Raw genomic sequence first — 19,223 nt, forward strand, 5'->3', positions numbered from 1 at the left:
CATATATTTCAGATGTTGAAATGGACTACTCTGTGCTGAATTCTATGTTATGATCACTGAGATGAATGTCTGTATATATTGTACCACTTGTACATTAAAAAGTACATTGTATTTCCATCAGCCACACGTGCATGCGTGTTCTTTTTCTATTCTAAGGGCCGATTTCCCCAGACACATTAAGCCTTGTCCTAGACTATGTCCTAAATGAAATCAAGAAAGGTCCGTAGACATATACCGCAAACATGTTTATTTTGACACTTGGATAAAAATCAAAACTCATGACATAAGCCAATAAACATTTCAAATAGGGATGGATTCCTGAGTAACGCCAGTGCAGGCAGACGTTCCTCATTTGGCATGTGATACATCTCTACTCTGCACTCCGCCGTCCAAAGTCTACCCATCCTTGGTAGTCCCGGTCCGGACACTCGTTCATCTCTGTGAACAATACAAACCTACATGAACCAAACAGAAAAGTTCAATGTGCATTTAAAGTGCTCAAGCACACAACGATACACTTCACATTTGCCATGGTAGATGTTGGCATCTCTCTCTCACGCACTTGACTCGACACCACCACTTACCTGAGATAGCCTGCATGATTTGCTTGGACATGAACTCGCGCTGGTCCTCCGACAAGTGCGCCATCCTCTCCATCCGTGCCATGCTTGTTTGAGGGTCTTGCTCCAGCTTAGCGATGTTCTCCGCAGCATTCCCCACTGCCTCCCTCCTGGCCAGTAGCTGTGGCAGTATCCCACCCTGTTTGGTGTTGCCATCCGACTTGGATACGGGTGATGTCAAACCAACCCCCACTAGCGCTGCCATGAGGACGCACACCAACAATCCACTCATTGCCATGCCTGGACGCAGAATAAGAGTTTTCTTACAATATAGCTTTAGATTATTAGAAGTAGGGAATGCAAAAAGCTATTTTTTTGTGTGAAAGTGAGAGGTATGTAACAGTCTGTACAAAACGAAGTCGGCAAGTGCGAATGATATTGCCAGTTGTCCATGTCAGGTATTTTATAGACAAAGGTCTATGTAGCCAATATGGTAAAAGAGCAATATCTGATAACAATGTCCAAGATGGATCCCTTGATTGATTGAAAAAGACGATGGAAACTCCATGCGTAATGGATGCTCGGTGCCAGAATGGGGCGCATCAATATTCTAATCGTTCGCCTGGAAATGAGAGACAATAAAGTATAACTCAGACATGCAATAGTGGTTGTTGTTACAGAAGTCTACAACCCTGTCATAACACCTGTATCCAAGGCCAAGGTCCACCAACTCTAACTTCCACTTGCATTGACATGCAATAAAACCCATAGATCAACCATTAGAAAGGCCATAGAAAAAGTTGCAAGTGGTGCATCACTTAGAAACACATTTGAAGCACAAAGGCACCATATCATTACTGTTGTTCTTAAGATAGACCTAGTTGTAAAATTATAATGACTGATATCATGAAAGCATAACCTAAACAACCGATGGGGAAGGTTTAAGTGGACAGTGTATGATGACGTACATCCTTCATCTTTGACTGGGAACAACAGAGTTGTTTACCTATAGATTTTTGTTAAAGAAGTAACTTCTGTATATAATAAAGTCTTTAGTGTCACTGTTGTAGAGAGGAGTAGGCAGGATGCAGTTGCAGGTTTATAACTACTTAATTTGTTTAGGCACTATAGATCAAAGCCTGTCGAAACCCAAACGCTGTTGTGCTCGAAATGTATCTTCCTTATCAAAAAGGCACAGGGCGAACCCAAAGTGCAAAATATAACGTACTCAGGAAATAGTAGGAGAGATTCCTCTCAGGAAAACAAGTAACATTTACAATGACCGACAAAGACAAATGACAGAGGGAGTATATATACAGTGATAGAGTGGGGATTGGAACCAGGTGTGTGTAATAATGACGAGACAAGTCCGGGATTGATGAGTGAAGGCCGTTTGCCAGCAGTAGGTTCGGCAGCAGCTAGGCCGGCGATGCCGAAACGCCTGAGCTGGACAGGAGAGGGAGCCAAAGCGAAGGCTGGTGTAACATTTAGAAGCTGTGTATTTTTAAAATTCATATGATTTTAAAAAACACGAATTGTTGTAAGGATACCACAGCCAAAGTGATATGCTATTGGATATAAGAGCAACGTCAACTCACCAACATTACGACCAGGAATACGACTTTCCCGAAGCGGATCCTCTGTTTGGTCCACCACCCAGGATAATTGATCGGATCCCAGCCGGCGACTGAAAACAACAGTGCCGTAGAAGGGGCAGACGGAGCGCTCTTCTGGTCAGGCTCCGTAGACAGGCACATCGCGTACCGCTCCCGAGCATACTACCCGCAAATTTCAGAGATTGTAATTTTCTTTGTTTCACGGAAACATGGCTCACTCGGGATACGTCATCAGACTCGGTACAGCCACCTGGCTTCTTCCCGCATCGCGACGACAGAAACAAACATCTCTCTGATAAGAAGAAGGGCGGGGGTGTATGCCTTATGATTAACGAGACGTGGTGTGATCATAACAACATACAGGAACTCAAGTCCTTTTGTTCACCTGACCTAGAATTCCTTACAATCAAATGCCGACCGCATTATCTACCAAGAGAATTCTCTTCGATCATAATCACAGTCGTGTATATCCCACCCCAATCAGACACATTGACGGCCCTGAAAGAACTTCATTTGACTCTATGTAAACTGGAAACCACATATCCTGAGGCTGCATTTATTGTAGCAGGGGATTTTAACAAGGCTATTCTGAAAACAAGGCTCCCTAAATTTTATCAGCATATCGAATGCACAACCTGGGCTGGCAAAACCCTGGATCATTGTTATTCTAACTTCCGCAACGCATATAAAGCCCCCCCCCCCCCCCCCCCCCCCCGCCCTACTTTCGGAAAATCTGACCACGACTCCATTTTGTTGCTCCCAGCCTATAGACAGAAACTAAAACATGAAGCGCCCATGCTCAGGTCTATTCAACGCTGGTCCAACCAATTGGATTCCACGCTTCAAGATTGCTTCGATCACATGGACTGGGATATGTTCCGTATAGCGTCGGACAATAACATTGATAAATACGCTGATTCGGTGAGCGAGTTTATTAGCAAGTGCATCGGTGATGTTGTAACCACAGCGTCTATTAAAACATTCCCCAACCAGAAACCGTGGATTGATGGCAGAATTCGCGAAAAACTGAAAGCGAGAACCACGGCTTTTAATCAGGGCAAGGTGGCCGGAAACATGACCGCATACAAACAGTGTAGCTATTCCCTCCACAAGGCAATCAAACAAACTAAGCGGCAGTATAGAGACAAAGTAGTGTCACAATTCAACAGCTCAGACACGAGAGGTATGTGGCAGGGTCTACAGTCAATCACAGACTACAAAAGGAAAACCAGCGATGTCTTGCTCCCAGACAAACTAAACAACTTATTTGCTCGCTTTGAGGACAACACAGTGCCACTGACATGGCCTACTACCAAAACCTACGGGCTCTCCTTCACTGCAACCCACGTGAGTAAAATATTTAAACGTCTTAACCCTCGCAAGGCTGCCGGCTCAGACGGCATCCCCAGCCACGTCCTCAGAGCATGCGCAGACCAGCTGGCTGGTGTGTTTATGGACATATTCAATCAATCCCTATCCCAGTCTGCTGTTCCCACATGCTTCAAGACGGCCACCATTGTTCCTGTTCCCAAGAAAGCGAAGGTAACTGAGCCAAATGACTATCGCACTGTAGCACTCACTTCCGTCATCATGAAGTGCTTTGAGAGACTAGTCAAGGACCATATCACCTCCACCCTACCTGACACTCTAGACCCACTCCAATTTACTTACCGCCCCAATAGGTCCACAGACAACGCAATTGCAATCACACTGCACACTGCCCTAACCCATCTGGACAAGAGGAATATGTAAGAATGCTGTTCTATGTAAGAATGCTGTTCATCAACTACAGCTCAGCATTTAACACTACAGTACCCTCCAAACTCGTCAATAAGCTCGAGACCCTGGGTGTCGACCCCGCCCTGTGCAACTGGGTCCTGGACTTCCTAACGGGCTGCCCCCAGGTGGTGAGGGTAGGTAACAACATCTCCACCCCGCTGATCCTCAACACTGGCGCCCCACAAGGGTGCGTTCTCAGCCCTCTCCTGTACTCCCTGACTGTGTGGCCATGCACGCCTCCAACTCAATCATCAAGTTTGCAGACGACACTACAGTGGTAGGCTTGATTACCAACAACGACAAGACGGCCTACAGGGAGGAGATGAGGGCCCTCGGAGTGTGGTGTCAGGAAAATAACCTCACACTCAATGTCAACAAAACAAAGGAGATGATCGTGGATTTCAGGAAACAGCAGAGGGAGCAGCCCCCTATCCACATCGACGGGACCGTAGTGGAGAAGGTGAAAAATTTTAAGTTCCTTGACGTACACATCACAGACAAACTGAAATGGTCCACCCACACAGACAGCATGGTGAAGAAGGCGCAGCAGTGCCTCTTCAACCTCAGGAGGCTGAAGAAATTAGGCTTGTCACCAAAAACACTCACTAACTTTTACAGATGCACAATCGAGAGCATCCTGTCGGGGTGTATCACCGCCTGGTATGGCAACTGCTCCGCCCACAACCGTAAGGCTCTCCAGAGGGTAGTGAGGTCTGCACATCGCATCACAGAGGGCAAACTACCTGCCCTCCAGGACACCTACACCACCCGATGTCACAGGAAGGCCAAAAAGATCGTCAAGGACAACAACCACCCGAGCCACTGCCTGTTCACCCTGCTATCATCCAGAAGGCGAGGTCAGTACAGGTGCATCAAAGCGGGGACCGAGAGACTTAAAAACAGTTTCTATCTCAAGGCCATCAGACTGTTAAACAGCCACCACTAACATTGAGTGGCTGCTGCCAACATACTGACTCATCTCTTGCCACTTTAATAATGAAAAAAATGTATGTAATAAATGTATCACTAGCCACTTTAAACAATACCACTTTATATAATGTTTACATACCCTACATTACTCATCTCATATGTATATACTGTACTCTGTACCATCTACTGCATCTTGCCTATGCCGTTCGGCCATCGCTCATTCACATAGTTGTATGTAGATATTCTTATTCATTCCTTTACACTTGTGTGTATAAGGTAGTTGTTGTGAAATTGTTAGGTTAGATTACTTGTTAGAAATTACTGCACGGTCGGGAACTAGAAGCACAAGCATTTCGCTACATTCACATTAACACCTGCTAACCAGGTGTATGTGACAAATAAGATTTGATTTGATATGCTGTTATGGAAATAGGAAACAAGATAAAGGTCAAGGTGGTTCATTGTTCAACATGGACCTGGTGGTTATGTTCATTGTGCACATCACAGTAAAGTAATGTCAAGGAAAGTATCAACTCATTTATATAGAAAACTGGAAGGTTAGTTTCATATTGGCAGATTGAATTCACTGCAGAGCTCTTGAAAGGATTTCAGTGTGGTTGTGTTCTGATGAAACAGGTCTGAAAAGGTCCTGATCCCTAGAGTATGCCAAAGATGAAAGTTGGTATCACTCAGGGCTTTTGGCAAGTCTGGGTTGCATACAACAGGCGAGTGAGAGCACATCAGGGAGGAAATGTTTCTGGCACTCCAACGACATTGAGAATGCTTATGGAGGGAGGGTCTTTCCTAGGAAGACAGGGTTGAAGTAGTTCTGTGTAATTGAGGTGCGGTGTGAGATGTTGTTCTTTCAGTTTTGAGATGTAGGTCTGGAAGAGAGAGTTAAGGAGAAACTGAAAATTAAAGGGAAATAAAAAGGATCATCATTAAAGAGAAAAAACACACACAATAGTGTTGATGTCCTATATTAGAAAGACATCCATTTCGTTAATGTTCTTCCATCTCCAGGCCTCCAAACGATGCTGGCCGTGTCTGTGACGTGTCCCTCTTCTGTTGCCATCTTGCTACACCTTATACAACCAACTAATTAGCTTTACCTTAACTGAAAGGGGGGAAACATCATTCGAAACCAACACAACCACGTTATTCTCATTTTACTGGTGGAACTTCCAGTAAAGGAGGTATACCACCCTCTACAACTGATTTATCATAAAAGCCCAGACACACAGGCATTCCAACTGACATTTGAAAGGAATTGCACGTAGGCCAAACACAATTAGCACTCACCCTTTCGCTTTAGTTGCCGTCTTACCTAATCGAGGCAGAACATAAATATCTCTACCTGTGATAATAGAACCAAAGAAAACAGTAGAAATAGCAGAAGGCCTGCCAAGTGATTAGGCACGCGATGGTGTCTTGGTTTCCCTGGAAATAACTCTGGTCACACGGTGCGAAAGAAGATTTGAGTCAAACACTCCCTTTTAACCTTTAGGGTCACCAGAGAATACATAGAGGCCATGAAGTTAAGTGTTTGTTTAATATACAGTCTATTGGCTAAATGGGTGGAATTTGGGGTTTCAATAGGTGGTGGTTTGAGGATAGCCATAGTGAAGTCTTGATGGGGATGAGTTTACATAGCGAGGCATGTGTATCATTCATTATGTTGTCTTGTGGGTCTAATGTGTATGAATGATTTGTACTTTTGTGGCTTAGAGGTAACTCTAACCCTTAAGAAAAGTATTCACATCCCTTGTTTTTTTCCACATTTTGTTGTGTTACAGCCTGAGTCTAAAATTGATACAATTTAGATTTTGTGTCACTGGCCTAATAAAAATACCCCATAATGTGAAAGTGGAATTATGCTTTTAGACATTTTTACAAATTAATTGACAGTGAAAAACGGAAATGTCTTGAGTCAATAAGTATTTAACCCCTTTGTTATGGCAAGCCTAAATAAGTTCAGGAGTAAACATGTGCTTAACAAGTCACATAATAAATTGCATGGACTCACTCTGTGTGCAATAATAGTGTTTAAAATCATTTTGGAATGAATACCTCATCTCTGTACTCCACACACAGAATTATCTGTAAGGTCCCTAAGTCAAGCAGTGAATTTCAAACACAGACTCAACCACAGGGAGGTTTTCCAATTCTTGCAAAGAAGGGCACCTATTGGTAGATGGGTAAAAAGCAGACATTGAATATCCCTTTGAGCATGGTGAAGTTATTAATTACACTTTGGATGGTGTATCAATACACCCAGTCACTACAAAGATACAGGCGTCCTTCCTAAGGAAACCGCTCAGGGATTTCACCACGAGGCCAATAATGACTTTAAATAATGTACAGAGTTTAATGGTTGTGTAGTTACTCCACAATACTAACCTAAATGACAAAGTGAAAAGAAGGAAGCGCATACATTATACAAATATTCCAAAACATGCATCCTGTTTGCAACAAGGCACTAAAGTAAAACTGAAAAACAAATTGGCAAAGAAATGTACTTTATGTTCTGAATACAAAGCATTATGTTTGGGGCAAATCCAACACAACAGATCACTGACTACCACTCTTCCTATATTCAAGCATGGTGGTGGCTGCATCATGTTATGGGTATGCTTGTCATCGGCAAGGACTAGGGAATTTTTTTGGGATGAAAAGAAACGGAATATGGCAAATTCCTAGGGTAAAAGCTTGTTCATTCTGCTTTCCGACAGACACTGGGAGACAAATTCACCTTTCAGCAGGACAATAACCTAAAACACAAGGAAAAATATACACTGGAGTTGCATACCAAGATGACATTGAATGTTCCTGAGTGGCCTAGTTACAGTTTTGACTTAAATAGTCTTGAAAATCTAACTTGACAGAGCATGAAGAATTTTTTAAATAATAATGTGCAAATATTGTACTGTCCAGGTGTGTACAGCTTTTAGAGACTTACAGTTGTAATCACTGCCAAAGGTGATTATAACATCTAACATCTAACACTCAGGGTGTGAATACTTATGTAAATGAGATATTTCCGTATTTCATTTTCAATAAACGTGCAAACATTTCTAAAAAATACTTTTCACTTTGTCATTATGGGGTATTGTGTGTATATGGGTGAGATTATTATTATTTTATTCATTTTGAATTCAGGCTGTAACACAACAATATGTGGAATAAGTCAAGGGGTGTGAACACTTTCTGAAGGCACTGTATCTGTGTGCTATTCATCACTAATGGTTTTTGTTAATGTGAAAAGGCCCTGGGGATATGTCTGTTCATGCTCTGACAAGGTAGAACTCATTCATCATCATTACATGGAAAGAGGCAGGGCTCAATTCAGTCTAACCTGCCTTGCAGTGCTTACACAGCAGCTCATTTCCCCGAATTCAAATAACATCAGAATGGTTTTCACAACTGTAACAATCCAACTACAGACTCCTCTAACTTGGTTTTAAGAATTAGTGTGTGATCTTGGACAGTTTTTATTAATCAAAGAGAGTGTGTAAACATACAATACGATGCGCTCTCAAAAAGGAAAAAGCAGACATCGCTCTATTACAAGAGACACACGTCTGTGATGCCGAACATGCTAAACTCTGCAGAGCTTGGGTGGAACATGCTAAACTCTGCAGAGCTTGGGTGGAACATGCTAAACTCTGCAGAGCTTGGGTGGAACATGCTAAACTCTGCAGAGCTTGGGTGGAACATGCTAAACTCTGCAGAGCTTGGGTGGAACATGCTAAACTCTGCAGAGCTTGGGTGGAACATGCTAAACTCTGCAGAGCTTGGGTGGAACATGCTAAACTCTGCAGAGCTTGGGTGGAACATGCTAAACTCTGCAGAGCTTGGGTGGAACATGCTAAACTCTGCAGAGCTTGGGTGGAACATGCTAAACTCTGCAGAGCTTGGGTGGAACATGCTAAACTCTGCAGAGCTTGGGTGGAACATGCTAAACTCTGCAGAGCTTGGGTGGAACATGCTAAACTCTGCAGAGCTTGGGTGGGACAGGTGTATATCTCATCTTTCAAATCTAACAGTAGAGGCACAGTCATACTTATCCATAAGCATGTTTCATTCATAATTGACAAAAACATATCTGATTCAGAGGGGAGATATAATAATAACTGGGTCATTGTTTCGGTAACCAATATTATCTTAAATATATTTTCCCCTAACACAGATACTCATGATTTCATGTTGAACATGATAACCCTGTTCAATGAGCATTGTGTTTCCTTTGGAGTGCTAGCTGGAGATTTTAATTGTACCCTCAACTCAACTCTGGACAAATCATCTCCAGTCCTCACCACAAACCCTAGATCGGCAAAGATGTTGAACTCTCTTACTAAAGACATGGGACTGATCGATATCTGGAGAGAGACTAATCGCTCATCTATGGACTATACCTACTACTCCAATGTCCACAACACCTACTCTCACATAGATTACTGAAAGAGTTAAACAGGATGGAGTGGAGATTTCTGTTCTCTGTCTTAGAAAAGTTCAATATGGGCCCAAACTTTATTAAATGGATTAAGTGACTATATTCTCATCCAAATGCCATGGTGTCTAATAACGGTCTGAACTCTGACAGATTCCCTTTGGGACGTGGCACAATACAAGCATTCTTGCTGTCCCACCTGCTCTACTTGTTGGGGGCGGAGCCTTTGGCAGAGTTGCTAAGGAGCAATCCATCCATGTATCATGGGGGTTTCTGCAGGCGGCCTTCAGCACAAGAGTTCGCTCTATGCGGATGATGTCTTGCTCTACATATCCAACCCTCCCATTTTAGACATAATGCTAGGTACATTTTCAGGATATAAGATACATTTGAACAAATCCATTGTTTGCCCTCTCAATCTTCCACTCAGCAGCTCTATGAAGACACTCTGCCCGTTCCAATGACAGACAATACCTTGGAATCTTTGTAACACCAGATCTGAACTGCCTTTTCAAGGAAAATAATCTCCCACTCCTGGATTGAATTAAGAATGATCTCTGAACCTGGACCTCCCTCCCAATTAGCTTAGTCGGAAGAATCAATGTTATCCGTACGAACATCCTCCTTAGATTGAACTTTTTATTTCAGATGCTCCCATGCTATCTTCCAGTCGCTTTTTTTCCCCCAAAACAACCAACCAAAGCTTCACCAAATTGATATGGGGAAATAAAAAACCTAGGATTAAGTTCCCCACTCTATCAAAATCTGAATCTAAGGGTGGTCTTGCCCTTCCCTGCCTTAAATTGTGCTACTTGTCTGCCCAAATCGGCAACATGTTAACATGGATCACAAACAGACAAGGTTCAATGTCGATTCAGATAGAGGCCCAATCATGTTGTTCATTGCACCTAAGATCAATTAGTGTATATTCATTAATAACTTTAGTGAAGGGGGCAACATACCCCAAACCTTTGTGATTTACAACACCCTACTAGCATGTAAGGACTGTGAGAAATACCTTGGCATTTCCTCCCTGATATGCTCTCACTCGCCTGTAGTATGCAACCCAGACTTGCCAAAAGCCCTGAGTGATACCAACTTTCATCTTTGGCATACTCTAGGGATCAGGACCTTTTCAGACCTGTTTCATCAGAACACAACCACACTGAAATCCTTTCAAGAGCTCTGCATTGAATTCAATCTGCCCTCCAAGACACCTACACCTCCCGATGTCACAGGAAGGCCATAAAGATCATCAAGGACAACAACCACCCGAGCCACTGCCTGTTCACCCCGCTATCATCCAGAAGGCGAGGTCAGTACAGGTGCATCAAAGCTGGGACCGAGAGACTGAAAAACAGCTTCTATCTTAAGGCCATTAGACTGTTAAACAGCCACCACTAACATTGAGTGGCTGCTGCCAACACACTGACTCCAGCCACTTTAATAATGGGAATTGATGGGAATTGACATAAAATGTATCACTAGCCACTTTAAACAATGCTACTTAATATAAATGTTTACATACCCTACATTATTTATCTCATATGTATATGTATATACTGTACTCTATATCATCTTCTGCATCTTTATGTAATACATGTATCACTAGCCACTTTAAACTATGCCACTTTGTTTACATACTCATCTCATATGTATATACTGTACTCGATACCATCTACTGTATCTTGCCTATGCCGCTCTGTACCATCACTCATTCATATATCTTTATGTACATATTCTTTATCCCCTTACACTTGTGTCTATAAGGTAGTAGTTTTGGAATTGTTAGCTAGATTATTACTGCATTGTCGGAACTAGAAGCACAAGCATTTCGCTACACTCGCATTAACATCTGCTAACCATGTGTATGTGACAAATAAAATTTGATTTGATTTGTATTATCTTCAAACTAGACACATAATTTCCTCAGTCACTTGAGACTCTTCTTGCCATGGCACAATCCATCAAAGGCAAAATCTACTATATCTATAGAGTCCTTTCTGAGAATGTGGGCTCCTCCTTTACTCCTTTGAAAATAATCTGGGAAAAGGACCTTTGTTTGACTATCAGTGATGAGTTATGGGCGGATGTTTGCGACAGGGTATACTGCTCCTCTACTAATATAAAAATTAACTACACATTTTATTACACCCCAGTGAGACTCCATAGAAGGAATTCAGACATTTCTCCTGATTGTAAAACACGTACCTCTGAAAGTGGAACCTGCTGTAGAAGCATGTATTGTATAGAGATTACCAGATTTTGGCAATCTATACAGCGAGGGAAAAAAGTATTTGATCCCCTGCTGATTTTGTATGTTTGCCCACTGACAAAGAAATGATCCGTCTATAATTTTAATGGTAGGTCTATTTGAACAGTGAGAGACAAAATAACAACAAAAAAAATCCAGAAAAACGCATGTCAAAAATGTTATGAATTAATTTGCATTTTAATGAGGGAAATAAGTATTTGACCCCATCTCAATCAGAAATATTTCTGGCTCCCAGGTGTCTTTTATACAGGTAATGAGCTGAGATTAGGAGCACACTCTTAAAAGGAGTGCTCCTAATCTCAGTTTGTTACCTGTATAAAAGACACCTGTCCACAGAAGCAATCAATCAATCAGATTCCAAACTCTCCACCATGGCCAAGACCAAAGAGCTCTCCAAGGATGTCAGGGGCAAGATTGTAGACCTACAAGGCTGGAATGGGCTACAAGACCATCGCCAAGCAGCTTGGTGAGAAGGTGACAACAGTTGGTGCGATTATTCGCAAATGGAAGAAACACAAAAGAACTCTCAATCTCCCTCGGCATGGGGCTCTATGCAAGATCTCACCTCGTGGAGTTGCAATGATCATGAGAACGGTGAGGAATCAACCCAGAACTACACGGGAGGATCTTGTGAATGATCTCAAGGCAGCTGGGACCATAGTCACCAAGAAAACAATTGGTAACACACTACGCCGTGAAGGACTGAAATCCTGCAGCGCCAGCAAGGTCCCCCTGCTCAAGAAAGCACATATACATGCCCGTCTGAAGTTTGCCAATGAACATCTGACTGATTCAGAGGACAACTGGGTGAAAGTGTTGTGGTCAGATGAGATCAAAATGAAGCTCTTTGGCATCAACTCAACTCGCCATGTTTGGAGGAGGAGGAATGCTGCCTATGACCCCAAGAACACCATCCCCACCGTCAAACATGGAGGTGGAAACATTATGCTTTGGGGGTGTTTTTCTGCTAAGGGGACAGGACAACTTCACCGCATCAAAAGGACGTTGGACGGGGCCATGTATCATCAAATCTTGGGTGAGAACCTCCTTCCCTCAGCCAGGGCATTGAAAATGGGCCGTGAATGGGTATTCCAGCATGACAATGACCCAAAACACACGGCCAAGGCAACAAAGGAGTGGCTCAAGAAGAAGCACATTAATGTCCTGGAGTGGCCTAGCCCGTCTCCAGACCTTAGTCCCATAGAAAATCTGTGGAGGGAGCTGAAGGTTCGAGTTGCCAAACATCAGCCTTGAAACCTTAATGACTTGTAGAAGATCTGCAAAGAGGAGTGGGACAAAATCCCTCCTGAGATGTGTGCAAACCTGGTGGCCAACTACAAGAAACGTCTGAACTGTGATTGCCAACAAGGGTTTTGCCACCAAGTACTAAGTCATGTTTTGCAGAGGGGTCAAATTTTTACAGTATTTCCCTCGTTAAAATGCAAATCAATTTCTAACATTTTTTACATGCATTTTCCTGGATTTTTTTGTTGTTATTCTGTCTCTCTCTCACTGTTCAAATAAACCTACCATTAAAATTATAGACGGATCATTTCTTTGTCAGTGGTCAAACGTACAAAATCAGCAGGGGATCAAATACTTTTCCCCCTCACTGTACATACTGCTGCAAAGGAAACATTAGATGTACAATTTGATATGACCACATGTCTCTATCGTCTTACTGCCCAGCCGGACTTTGTTCTTCATCCAGACAGAGAAAAATGTATTTTTGACCATCACATACTTTACTGTGGGCTTCTAATTCTTCTCCTACATTTAAAATGTGGATTAACCAGATTGAAAAGCCCATTTATGACCTACACAAGAGACGGCCCAGATTCTATAGACTCTGGTCTCCACTACTCAACCTATATTTAAAATTGGACAGAAATGTGTGTACAGTATATCCATGCTGTGTAAGGTGCTATAAAACAAATGATTTGCTTGTTGTCTCCGCTAAAGCTGGAAATAGCTAACATGATCACAGATATTTGCAGCAGCACTGTGTTGTTTGTTTTATATTCTATTTATTATATTATTTATGTCTGCCACATCTGTGAATGTGGAATGTGTTTTGTTTCTTGATAGAAAAACCAAAATTTCATATAACTTTAAATACATTTACAAGTACTGTCAGACTGATTTGTAATAGAGAGCAATACCCCCAATTTCAAAGTAAACATTGACCGTTGATTTATTTAATTTGCTGGGGTTGCAAAAAAAAAACGTTATATCAAAATGAGGTCGTAGGTCAAAAAAGGTTGGGAACCCCTGCGTTATGGGCAGGTTGTATGTAAAATAACCATAGCCCAACCACGTTCTGACCAAGCTCTAAGAAACATATGGTTCTCAGAACTTTGTGCGCTAGCTGGCATAATTTACAAGTATTTGAAAAATATAAAAATGTTAAATAATGATGTCACAAATATATAATTTCCTTATAAAAATTATATTAATTTGTTACATTTGACTGTGTGAAACCTAGCAGTAGTAACATTCACGTCGACTCCTCCCCTCTGGCGTTCGACCTCGCCAGTTTTCTAACCATCGGTCCTGTCAACCATCATTACGCGCACCTGGCATAAATCATTGTGCGCACCTGCGCTTCATCATGAGTCACATCTGGACTCCATTACCTCACTCATTACCTCCCCTTTATCCGGCACTCCCTTAGGTTCTTTCCCCAGGCAGTGTTGTTTCTGTGTTTCATGTCAAGACGCTATGTCTATGCTGTATTGGTCTTTGTTATATTAAACTTGCCACCTGCTTCTCGACTCCCAGCTTCTACGTTACAGAATACTGCCTCACAAAATGGAAGCAGCAGGAAATCAGAACATCTCCGATACCTATTTTGTCAACACCACGACCAGCTGGCTCAACTGGGGACGGCTATGAAAGAGGTTCTTCGCAGTTTTCGACGTCTCAAACATACCCGAGAGGCGTTGCCTTCCACTAGTGGAGGATAATCTGCCACCAGTCGACCCAGCGAGCCCGCACACCAGTCCATTCAGCAACCTGCCCAGGTCAGCGAGGCCTTTCATCTCTCCCGGATAAATATGACAGGATCCCATCTAAATGCTGTGGCTTCCTACTACAGTGCTCCCTCTACTTTGCGCACCAGATGGGATCCCCTACCACTGAGAGGTCCAAGGTTGCCAAGGTTATTTCTCTGCTGACTGGGCAGGCGTTGGAATGGGCCACAACCATCTGGGAGAGAGGAGAGGAGGAAATTGAGAGGTTCATTGCACTGTTCAGAGGTCTCTTCGATCATCCACCGGAGGGCAGAGAGGGGGGTGAGTGCCTACTCTAACTACGGCAGGAGGACCAGACTGCTGCCGAGTACGCCCTCACCTTCTGGACAGTGGCAGCATACAGCGGATGTAATGAGCTGGACAGTTTTACGATATTCAGAAGAGGACTGCGCGAGGAGGTCCACCCGGAACTGGTCTGTTGAAACAATAGCCTCTCCTTGGACGCACTCATCAATGGCCATCCGTCTGGATGACTTACTTCGGGAGCGTCACTTCTCTCCCTCCCTCCCTCAATGAACACTTTGGATCAGAGCCTAAACCCATGGAGGTAGGGGTCCCACCCCTCCCCACGGCATAGCAACGCAGACGGAGACAGCTGGGGCTCTGTCTCTATTGTGGTCAAGGAGGGCTCCAGCACGGTCCGATACGTCCCAATATGGGATCCACGAGAGCCGAGGGATGGTCATGTGATCTTTCACATCCTGATGCAGGTGTGAGTATCCCCTCATCACTTTCTGCCAAACCCTTTTTGGTGTCGATCACACTTGTTGACTGTCCCTCATGTACTGTTTCTACAGAGTTAGTGGATTCCGGTGCCGCGGGGAACTTTATTGACCAGACCCTTGCCTCCTCTCACCTCATACCCACTCTCCTCTCCTTTCCCGGTTCAAGCCTTCAACAATTGGCCATTAGGTTCCGGGATCATCACACATCGCCAAACCAGTCACCCTCACTGTGGAGTCCATCCATCAGGATAACATTCCCTGAGTGAAGATGGATGTCAAAAAGGTAGATGTGATCAGGTCATGGTCAGTCAAAACCACCATAAAGGGGTACAATAGTTTTTGGGGTTTGCTAACTTCTACCGCCATTTCATCAGGAACTTTAGCTCCTTTGCTGCTCCTCTCACCTCTCTCCTCAAGGGTGGTCCCCATAGGTTGGTGTGGAGTCCAGCAGCTGACGAGGCCTTCCACCTACTGACGGGACATTTCACCTCTGCCCCATTGCTCAAACACCCAGATCCCACGATACCCTTTGTGGTGGAGGTAGATGCTTCAGAGGTGGTCGTGGGGGCTGTCCTGTCTCAACGACAAGGTAATCCACAAACTATCCGTGTGCGTAATACTCTAAAAAACTGTCCCCTGCAGAGAGGAATCACGACGTCAACAATCGAGAGCTCCTGGTGGTGAAGTTGGCATTAGGAGTGGAGACACTGGCTGTAGGGCGCCAAGGACCCATTCGTTATCCTCACCGACCATCGGAACCTGAAGTACGTACGGACAGCGAGGAGGCTGAACAAGATTTGATTTCACGATGACCTATTGCCCAGGTTCAAAGACCACCACAGCCGTTGCCCTGTCCCGTCTCTATGATTCTGGAGAGGGTACTATCCAAAATTCACCCGTAATCACTTCCTCTCGAGTTGTAATTCCTGTGGTCGGGGATGTAGATGTGGACATTCGCCAGGCTCTGGAGAGGGAGCCAACACCCACTACCAGTCCTCCTGAGCGCATTTACGTTTCCACGGGGATAATGGATCGGCTGCTGACTTGGGGGCACACAGCTGAACATCCAGTTATTCTCGTACTACTCGGTCTATCTTCGAGAAGTATTGGTGGCCTACCTTGGCGCAGGACGTTATTCACTACGTCAAATCTTGTTCTGTATGTGCTCAAACCAAATCCCCCCGGCATGCTCCAGCAGGGGAAGTCCTTCCCCTTACCGTGCCTCAGCGTCCCTGGTCTCATATATCCATTGACTCTGTCAATGATCTTCTCTCTGATGGTTTCACCACCATTTTGGTGGTTGTGGATATATTTTCCAAATCCTGTCATTTCATCCCTCTGGTCTCCCTACTGCTCTCCAGGTCACTGAGGCAGTATTCCAGCAGGTCTTCTGGCATTATGGCCTTCCGGAGGATATTGTCTCCGACCATGGTCCCCAAGTCACATCACGGGTATGGAGAGCCTTTATGGAGAAGCTTGGGGTCATGGTCAGCCTCACTTCTGGGTATAGGCCTCAGTCTAACAGGCAGGTGGAGAGGATGAACCAGGAGCTGGGGAGGTTCCTGAGGAGTCACTGCCAGGACCAGCAGGGAGAGTGGGCCCGTTTCCTTCCATGGGCAGTGTATGCCCAGAATTTATGTCACTCCACCACTGGGAGTGTTCTGGGTTTTCAGCCGACCCTGGCTCTGTGGACCCAGGGCCCGACTGAAGCACCTGCGGTGGATAAGTGGTTAAGGCACACAGAAGAAGTGTGGAGTGAGGCTCATGTAAGACTCCAGAGCGACATCCACCATCAGAAGGAGCAGGCAGACCTCCACCACAGTGAGACTCCTGTGTTCCATCCTGGGGATCGTGTCTGGCTCTCTACCAGGAACCACCCACTCCGCCTGCCCTGCAAGAAGCTGAGCCCCCAGTTTGTGGGGCCGTTCAAGGTTCTCCGGAGGGTCAACGAGGTGAAGTATAGGTTACAGCTTCCCAGTGACTACCGTATCACACCTTCCTTTCCTGTCTCCATTCTCAGGCCGGTGGTTCCTGGTACCCTGGCTGATGCTGTTCCCCCCCCCCCCCCCCCGACACCCCTCCTCCCACCCTGGACGTTGAGGGAGGTCCCGCCTATGCCGTCAGATCCCTACTGGACTCCTGACATTGTGGGGGTTGGCTCCAGTACCTGGTGGACTGGGAGAGGTACGGCCAAGAGGAGCGGTGTTGGATCCCAACATCATCTGTGATTTCCATCTCCGCTGCCTGGACCGGCCCGCTCCTCGTCCTCAGGGCCGTCCCTCTGGCCTGCGTCATCCTGGAGCCGCGAGTCACTCTCCGGCGTTCGACGTGGCTGGTTTACTAACCACCAGTCCTGGCAACCATCATTACGTGCACCTGTGCTTCATCATGAGGCATACCTGGACTCAATTATTTATCATTTGCTCACATCGTATATAGACTTGTTTATACTGTATTATTGACTGTATGTTTGTTTTACTCCATGTGTAACTCTGTGTCGTTGTATGTGTCGAACTGCTTTGCTTTATCTTGGCCAGGTCGCAATTGTAAATGAGAACTTGTTCTCAACTTGCCTACCTGGTTAAATAAAGGTGAAATAAAATAAAATAAAATAAATAAATAAAATTAGATCACTCATTACCTCCCCTTTATCTGGCACTTCCTTAGGTTCTTTCCCCAAGCAAGTGTTGTTTCATGTCAAGATGCTACTCCTATGTTGTATCGTTCCATGTCCTTACCACCTGCTTCTCGACTCCCAGCATCTACATTACAGTAACAAATACATGTGTCATTGAACAAAACACACACCAATCTCTTTCATAATGTCTTTAAACAACAAAATAGAATTGACCAACATTTCTAAAAATGGATATAGCGCGTTTTGGAATGAAACTGTTCAATTTACTCACAGTTTTGTGACTGTTTTGCATTCACTTTTACCTTGAATAAAACACACTATACAAACCAACATCTGAGAGCAGGTACGGAGTAGGCAAAATGGAATGTGAGGAATTGAGGTTTATTCATATTTCAAATAAATTACTGTACATCTTTGAATGAGAAAATCAAAGTGACTTGGGACAATGTTCTATTTTGGGGAAAAAATAGCAATAGCTACTACACATCTTTGACAATGATTAAACATACTATCCAAACCAACTAATCTGAGAGCAAATAAACCGAGTAGACAAAGTAACAACATTGAATGTGTTGCATTTATGAACAGTTCATAATGGTTATCTACATTTCAAAAAGATGACTGTTACTGACCATCTTTTCAAGTGGATAGAATGACAAATCATCAAATGTAAGTGAAGGAGTGACTTCGTGCAACATTTTTGTTTGGTAAAATAACAACATATACAACATTTAGCCTACAAATCCTTGACAAGTATATATTCACATACATTACAAATGTCAGTAAACAAACAAAAATGTAATTGAAAATGGATATCTGAAACCATCAAATGTCAGTTTTACAAAACACATCCAGTGAATTTCCAGAGGATCTCAAACTCTCATGTGTCTATACCTGTCAAACACAATACCCTTCACAAACCACAACCCTTTCTGAACATTTAATTCCCTAGATGTCCTTCGTGACTTGATGTATCTTGTTACATAGTTATTGCAAGCCCTGTACCCACCCACTGAACAAAACAATTGGGTCTACCTTCATTCCAAGGAAAAGTGGTGACCTTGTCAATCATTCTTAATCGAACTGTATAAGAGTTAAGAGACCCTGTATTAGATTTGACTTGTCGCCTCCTACTCGGAAGAACGCACTTTAACCTCACAGGACGCATCGCCAGACCATCTCTCGCCATGTCCATTGTAGCCAGTCGCAGTAGTAGTC

At 43.9% G+C, this 19,223-nt stretch overlaps 1 pseudogene; it reads right to left on the reverse strand.

Annotated features, from left to right (window-relative positions):
* Positions 1-370: 370 nt before the first annotated feature.
* On the reverse strand, positions 371-4,934 carry LOC139369612 (cholecystokinin-like; annotated as a pseudogene).
* Between the last annotated feature and the right edge of the window lie 14,289 nt (positions 4,935-19,223).

This window comes from Oncorhynchus clarkii, chromosome 17, assembly GCF_045791955.1.
Source record: "Oncorhynchus clarkii lewisi isolate Uvic-CL-2024 chromosome 17, UVic_Ocla_1.0, whole genome shotgun sequence".
Classification (NCBI taxonomy): domain Eukaryota; kingdom Metazoa; phylum Chordata; class Actinopteri; order Salmoniformes; family Salmonidae; genus Oncorhynchus; species Oncorhynchus clarkii.